The sequence below is a fragment of the Borostomias antarcticus genome (genome assembly GCF_949987555.1).
Source record: "Borostomias antarcticus genome assembly, chromosome: 4".
NCBI classification, from domain to species: domain Eukaryota; kingdom Metazoa; phylum Chordata; class Actinopteri; order Stomiiformes; family Stomiidae; genus Borostomias; species Borostomias antarcticus.
The window spans coordinates 9436910-9444409 of NC_140237.1; the positions used below are offsets into that span (position 1 = coordinate 9436910).

Sequence of the window (7500 nt, forward strand, 5' to 3'; positions counted from 1 at the left end):
TTTGTAGTATTAACCATCTATATAATAATTGGTAGTAATAACCATATCTATATAATGATTGGTAGTAATAACCATCTATATAATCATTTGTAGTAATAACCATCTATATAATAATTTGTAGTAATAACCATCTATATAATAATTGGTAGTAATAACTATCTATATAATAATTTGTAGTAATAACCATCAATCTATATACACACACACACACACACACACACAATATAGAGGCGCACACTAGATTCCTGCTTGGGCCCCACCTGAGAGCCCTGATGGTGTCCCTCAGTCCCTCAGTCCCCTCTGGGACCCCAGATGATGTTTGAGTTGAACCAGGGAGAACTCAGCACTCAGAGAGGACGAGAGAACAGATGATGTTTGAGTTGAACCAGGGAGGACTCAGCACTCAGAGAAGAGGAGAGAACAGATGATGTTTGAGTTGAACCAGGGAGGACTCAGCACTCAGAGAGGACGAGAGAACAGATGATGTTTGAGTTGAACCAGGGAGGACTCAGCACTCAGAGGAGAGGAGAGAACAGATGATGTTTGAGTTGAACCAGGGAGGACTCAGCACTCAGAGAAGAGGAGAGAACAGATGATGTTTGAGTTGAACCAGGGAGGACTCAGCACTCAGAGAAAAGGAGAGAACAGATGATGTTTGAGTTGAACCAGGGAGGACTCAGCACTCAGAGGAGAGGAGAGAACAGATGATGTTTGAGTTGAACCAGGGAGGACTCAGCACTCAGAGAGGACGAGAGAACAGATGATGTTTGAGTTGAACCAGGGAGGACTCAGCACTCAGAGAGGACGAGAGAACAGATGATGTTTGAGTTGAACCAGGGAGGACTCAGCACTCAGAGAAGAGGAGAGAACAGATGATGTTTGAGTTGAACCAGGGAGGACTCAGCACTCAGAGGAGAGGAGAGAACAGATGATGTTTGAGTTGAACCAGGGAGGACTCAGCACTCAGAGAAAAGGAGAGAACAGATGATGTTTGAGTTGAACCAGGGAGGACTCAGCACTCAGAGGAGAGGAGAGAACAGATGATGTTTGAGTTGAACCAGGGAGGACTCAGCACTCAGAGAAAAGGAGAGAACAGATGATGTTTGAGTTGAACCAGGGAGGACTCAGCACTCAGAGGAGAGGAGAGAACAGATGATGTTTGAGTTGAACCAGGGAGGACTCAGCACTCAGAGAGGACGAGAGAACAGATGATGTTTGAGTTGAACCAGGGAGGACTCAGCACTCAGAGGAGAGGAGAGAACAGATGATGTTTGAGTTGAACCAGGGAGGACTCAGCACTCAGAGAGGACGAGAGAACAGATGATGTTTGAGTTGAACCAGGGAGGACTCAGCACTCAGAGAGGACGAGAGAACAGATGATGTTTGAGTTGAACCAGGGAGGACTCAGCACTCAGAGGAGAGGAGAGAACAGATGATGTTTGAGTTGAACCAGGGAGGACTCAGCACTCAGAGAAGAGGAGAGAACAGATGATGTTTGAGTTGAACCAGGGAGGACTCAGCACTCAGAGAAGAGGAGAGAACAGATGATGTTTGAGTTGAACCAGGGAGGACTCAGCACTCAGAGAGGACGAGAGAACAGATGATGTTTGAGTTGAACCAGGGAGGACTCAGCACTCAGAGAGGACGAGAGAACAGATGATGTTTGAGTTGAACCAGGGAGGACTCAGCACTCAGAGAGGAGGAGAGAACAGATGATGTTTGAGTTGAACCAGGGAGGACTCAGCACTCAGAGAGGACAAGAGAACAGATGATGTTTGAGTTGAACCAGGGAGGACTCAGCACTCAGAGGAGAGAACAGATGATGTTTGAGTTGAACCAGGGAGGACTCAGCACTCAGAGAGGACGAGAGAACAGATGATGTTTGAGTTGAACCAGGGAGGACTCAGCACTCAGAGAAGAGGAGAGAACAGATGATGTTTGAGTTGAACCAGGGAGGACTCAGCACTCAGAGAGGACGAGAGAACAGATGATGTTTGAGTTGAACCAGGGAGGACTCAGCACTCAGAGAGGACGAGAGAACTACAGCTCTCTTGTCAGAATGGGTTCAATGCATCACAGTGGAGCCAAACATCCACACACCTGTTCCAACATGACTGCAGTACCGGATCCATTAGTGTAGATTGGGTTCTGCACTCTATTAGTAAAATGACCTCTAGATAGGCCTAACCAAGGGTAGCTTACTACAGCACAGAAACCGCGGGCCTAGAGCCGTCTTGTTCATCAAATCAGCAACTACCTTTACAACTATAATTAAGAGAATCTGAATTAAAGTGTATATTACCTTTTAGTGTTGCCTCTGGGTATGAAATGCGCTATTCAAATAAAGCTTTGATTGATTGATAAAATAAAACGATAAAATAAAAAGTTACCTTTTCAGTCGTCACCTTTCTGAACAACACTTGTTTTGATTGTGGCGAGGTGCTGCCAGGGTATGAGTGTCACTGAGTGGTGTTCACTTCTAGTACCCTGTGCTAACTAGGTCACACAACACAGTCATAATACAAGAAGCTGAGCGCAAAGTACCCACGCGCAAATTAGACAACCGCAACCGGGCCTACTTGTGTGCTGTTCACAGGAATAACATGTATTATCAGGTTATCTGGTTCCAAAAAGCTTTAATTGTACGGGAACCTTCTAACTAAAAACATAACTCTAAAAATAACTATTTGTGATTTTTGTTTTGTTCACTGTGAATGCAGCTATTAGAATACACATTTGAATAATCCTGTCTTTCAAAACAAAGGTAGCAAACTAGGATTCAGATCCAACCCTTCGTGGACTGATGTTTTGAGATAGTAAAGTAACATGTGATATGACTCCACAAACAAGCAAACACACACACACACACACACACACACACGCACACACACACACACACACACATACACACACAATTAGGGGCCCGCACTATATTCCTGCTTGGACCCCACCTGACTAAGAGCCACCCTCACACACTCTGAGAATCACATTGCATTGGGGAATCCAGATGATGTTGAACAGAGTTAAACATAACAGAGTTATACATAACAATCTTATCAGAGGAGAGGAGAGAACTGCGGGTCTCTTGTCAGAATGGGTTCAATGTATCACAGTGGAGCCAAACATTCACACACCTGCTCCAACATGACTGCAATACCATTTCCATTAGTGTAGATTCTCAGAAACACCACTTATTATCATGTTTTCAGGTTCCAAAAAGCTTTAATTGCATGGGAACCTTCTAAAAAAGGGGGACCATCCAAGCTGTATACAGCAAGGAGGGGACACTGCTGACCTCAACTGAGGAGGTTGTTGAGCGTTGGAAGGAGCACTTTGAGGAACTCCTGAACCCGACTAATCCACCCTCTACGATCGAGGCAGAGCCGGAAGATGATGGGGGGTCGTCAATGTCCTTGGAGGAGGTCACTGAGGTAGTCAAACAACTCCACAGTGGCAGAGCCCCAGGGACTGATGAGATCCGTCCAGAAATGCTGAAGGCGCTGGGTGTAGAGGGGCTGTCTTGGTTGACACGCCTCTGTAACACTGCGTGGAAGTCTGGGTCAGTGCCGAAGGAGTGGCAGACTGGGGTGGTGGTCCCAATATTCAAAAAAGGGGACCAGAGGGTGTGTGCGAATTATAGAGGCATCACATTACTCAGCCTCCCAGGGAAAGTTTACTCCAAGGTGCTGGAAAGGAGGGTCCGGCCGATAGTCGAACCTCAGATCGAAGAGGAACAATGCGGATTTCGTCCTGGTCGTGGAACTACCGACCAGCTCTTCACTCTCGCAAGGATCTTGGAGGGGGCTTGGGAGTTTGCCCAACCTGTCTACATGTGTTTTGTGGACTTGGAGAAGGCTTACGACCGGGTCCCCCGAGAGGTCTTGTGGAGAGTTATGCGGGAGTATGGGGTGAGGGGGTCCCTACTTAGGGCCATCCAATCCCTGTACACCCAGAGCGAGAGCTGTGTCCGGGTCCTCGGCAGTAAGTCGTCTGCCTTTCCGGTGGGTGTTGGCCTCCGCCAGGGCTGCGCTTTGTCACCAATCCTGTTTGTGATTTTCATGGACAGGATATCGAGGCGTAGCCGGGGGGAGGTGGGTTTGCAGTTCGGTGAGCTGGGGATCACGTCACTGCTTTTTGCAGATGATGTGGTCCTGATGGCATCAGCTGCCTGCGACCTCCAGCACTCTCTGGATAGGTTCGCAACTGAGTGTGAAGCGGCTGGGATGAGAATAAGCACTTCTAAATCTGAGGCCATGGTTCTCAGCAGGAAACCGGTGGCCTGTCCGCTCCGAGTAGGAAATGAGTCCTTACCCCAAGTGAAGGAGTTCAAGTATCTGGGGGTCTTGTTCACGAGTGAGGGAACCATGGAGAGGGAGTTTGGCCGGAGAATCGGAGCAGCTGGTGCGGTTCTGCAGTCGCTATACCGCACTGTTGTGACGAAAAGAGAGCTGAGCCAAAAGGCAAAGCTCTCGATCTACCGGTCTATCTTCGTCCCCACCCTCACCTATGGTCATGAAGGATGGGTCATGACCGAAAGAACGAGATCACGGATACAAGCGGCCGAAATGAGTTTTCTCCGGAGGGTGGCTGGGGTCTCCCTGAGAGATTGGGTGAGAAGTTCAGTCATCCGGGAGAGACTCGGAGTAGAGCCGCTGCTCCTTTGCGTCGAAAGGAGCCAGTTGAGGTGGTTCGGGCATCTAGTGAGGATGCCTCCTGGGCGCCTCCCTAGGGAGGTGTTCCAGGCGTGTCCGGCTGGGAGGAGGCCGCGGGGTAGACCCAGGACCAGGTGGCGGGACTACATCTCCGCACTGGCCTGTGAGCGGCTAAAGATTCCCCAGGCAGAGCTGGTTGATGCTGCTAGGGAAAGGGATGTCTGGGGCTCCCTGCTGGAGCTGCTGCCTCCGCGACCCGACCCTGGATAAGCGGATGAAGATGAAGATGAAGATGAAGACCTTCTAAAAAAACGATTTCAGATTTGTTTTGTTCCTGTCTCTTTCCCTGCGAATGCAGCTGTTTGAATAAGCATTTGAATTAATCCCGTCTTTCAAAACCAAGTGAACCAAACAATGATTCAGATCTCACCCTTTGTGGCGTGATGTTTTGAGATAAACATGCAAGATGAGTCTAACCACCGCAGCCTACCAGCAACCCCCTAACACACACACGCGCACACACACACGCACGCACGCACACACACACACACACACACACACACACAATGAGCTCTTGCCCCATTACGTTTTTTGTGGGTTACGGTCTTCCTCCTTTTCACACGTATGCACACACATACACACTCTCACACACGCACACACACACACACACACACACACTCGCGCGCACACACACACACACACACACACACATACACACACACACACACACACAAGGGGCCCCTAGATTCCTGCTTGGACCCCACCTGACTACAGAGCCAGCCTTGGGGATGTCCCTCAGTCACATTATTGGGAATCCAGATTATGTTTGTTCCAAGGGACAAAAGAGGACATAACAATGTTATCAGAGGAGAGGAGAACTACAGGGCTCTGGTGAGAATGGGTTAGGGTTCAATGCATCACAGTGGAGCCAAACATTCACACACCTGCTCCAACATTTGCAATACAGTATCCATTATAGCGTACTACGAGGTTCTCTACAACATATATTGTAGTAGTTTACTCCTCTTCAGCACAACCACACAAACCATGAGCAGGCTTGTTCATCATATCGTTAACTACCTTTTAATCTGAAATAAAGCCTATTGCATTGTGGACAATGAAATAAAAACTCACCTTTTCAGTCGACACAGCTTTCGGTAACCTACTGCTGTGTCTTTCTGAGCAAGTCGTGCGAGATGCTGGCGTGTGAGCTGGTGGTGCAGCCGACCTCACATTAACTAGGTCACACGACGAAGTCGCAAAGTGTGGCCACAAAGTCTCCACGCGTAAAAGACAACAACAACCAGGTTGCGTCAAGAACTCCAGTTTTGTAAATGTAACCTCTTCTCAACTCTTCAGCCGGTCTGACCTTCCACGCGTAGCGGAGCAGAGCTGTTTCCTCTCGCCAGACACACGGAGACACACAGAGACACACAGAGACACACAGAGACACACGGAGACACACAGCAGCCAGGCAGGGGCCGTCTGATCCCTCTCTGAGCGTCTGGTCCTCGGGGAATAGCTGTCAGAGCCTGCGAGGTGTGAGAGCATGGCCGGCTGCCTGCTTGGTGTGAGGGGAGAGGAGGAGCCAGCATGGGTTTCAGTAGCTTCACTTTACTTCTGTTACTGCTGGTGGGATGAAGTCTATATTATTCACTATCCAGGGAAATCTATCCTAGGCTATTTACGATATTATATGTTCCTATGTGTCCTGTATTTACACTGCCCCGTCTTGTCCTTGCATCGTGTCTAATGTTGTTGCCATATGTTTTATGCACCGTCGACCTAAACAAATTCCTAGTATGTGTAAACTACCATGGGAAATAAATTGATTCTGATTATGACTATACTATTCTTTGTACCATACATTTTCTGTTACATGTTCTGTGTTTGGTCTGACCAGCAGGTAGGCTAAGCAGCACAGTTATTGTTAAATTAGTCAATGTTTAACCAGGTCAGATTAGCTGTGTAGATACACCAGACGGTTTATTATACTATGACTGCTAGAAGTCACTCACATTTTCCACAGCAGTCTCACCTCTGTCAAGTACTGATAGAGAGGGGGGAGAGAGAGAGAGAGAGAGGGAGAGAGAGAGAGAGAGAGAGAGAGAAAGAGAGAGAGTGGAAAGGGAGGGAGAGAGTGGAAAGGGAGGGAGAGAGTGGAAAGGGAGAGAGAGAGAGCGGGGGAGGGACACAGCGAGATAGAGAGAGGGGAGGGAGGGAGAGAAAGAGAAGAGATGGTAGACAAAGCACCTGGCTCTCCTCTTCTCTCCAGCTGTCTGTTTGAGTGTCTTCATAGGAGGTGGTGTGTGTGTGTGCGTGTGTGTGTGTGTGTGTGTGTGTTAGGGAAGCAAGTCAGGCTAACAAAGGCCTGTTTGTCTAGGTTTAGGGTGTGGTGTGTGTGTGGGTGTGTGTGTGTGTGGAGAACAAATATATGTGGGCGTTGCCTTCCCTGTGATATGAAAATGGTGTCCAACTTCCTTGGCGTTGAATGGTGTGGCTGTGCTGCTGCTTACCATCTCACACACACACACACACACACACAGGTTTGAAGGAGAGGGGACCCCATAGTTGTCCACATCATGGCCCTGGCCTGACTGTGTGTGTGTGTGTGTGTGTGTGTATGTGTGTGTTTGTGTACTGTGTAGTGTGTGGGTGTACATGTATGCGTGTGAGTTTGTGTGGTGTGTGTGAGAGTATGTCAGCTCCTTGGCTTGCGTGTATATGTTTGTGTGTGTGTGTGTGTGTGTGTGTGTGTGTGTGTGTGTGTGTGTGTGTGTGTGTGTGTGTGTGTGTGTGTGCGTGCGTGCATGTGTGTGTGCGTGTTTGGATGCAAATAGTGTGAATG

General features: G+C 48.4%; 1 protein-coding gene across 1 annotated transcript in view; it reads right to left on the reverse strand.

Annotated features, from left to right (window-relative positions):
• Positions 1-6112, reverse strand: part of LOC311308157 (adhesion G-protein coupled receptor G5-like) — a 29813-nt gene extending 23701 nt beyond the window's left edge. The window contains exon 1 of the mRNA XM_084437091.1: positions 5787-6112. The gene's annotated coding sequence lies outside the window, so the exon portion shown is untranslated. The remainder of the gene's footprint in view (positions 1-5786) is intronic.
• Positions 6113-7500: the final 1388 nt, after the last annotated feature.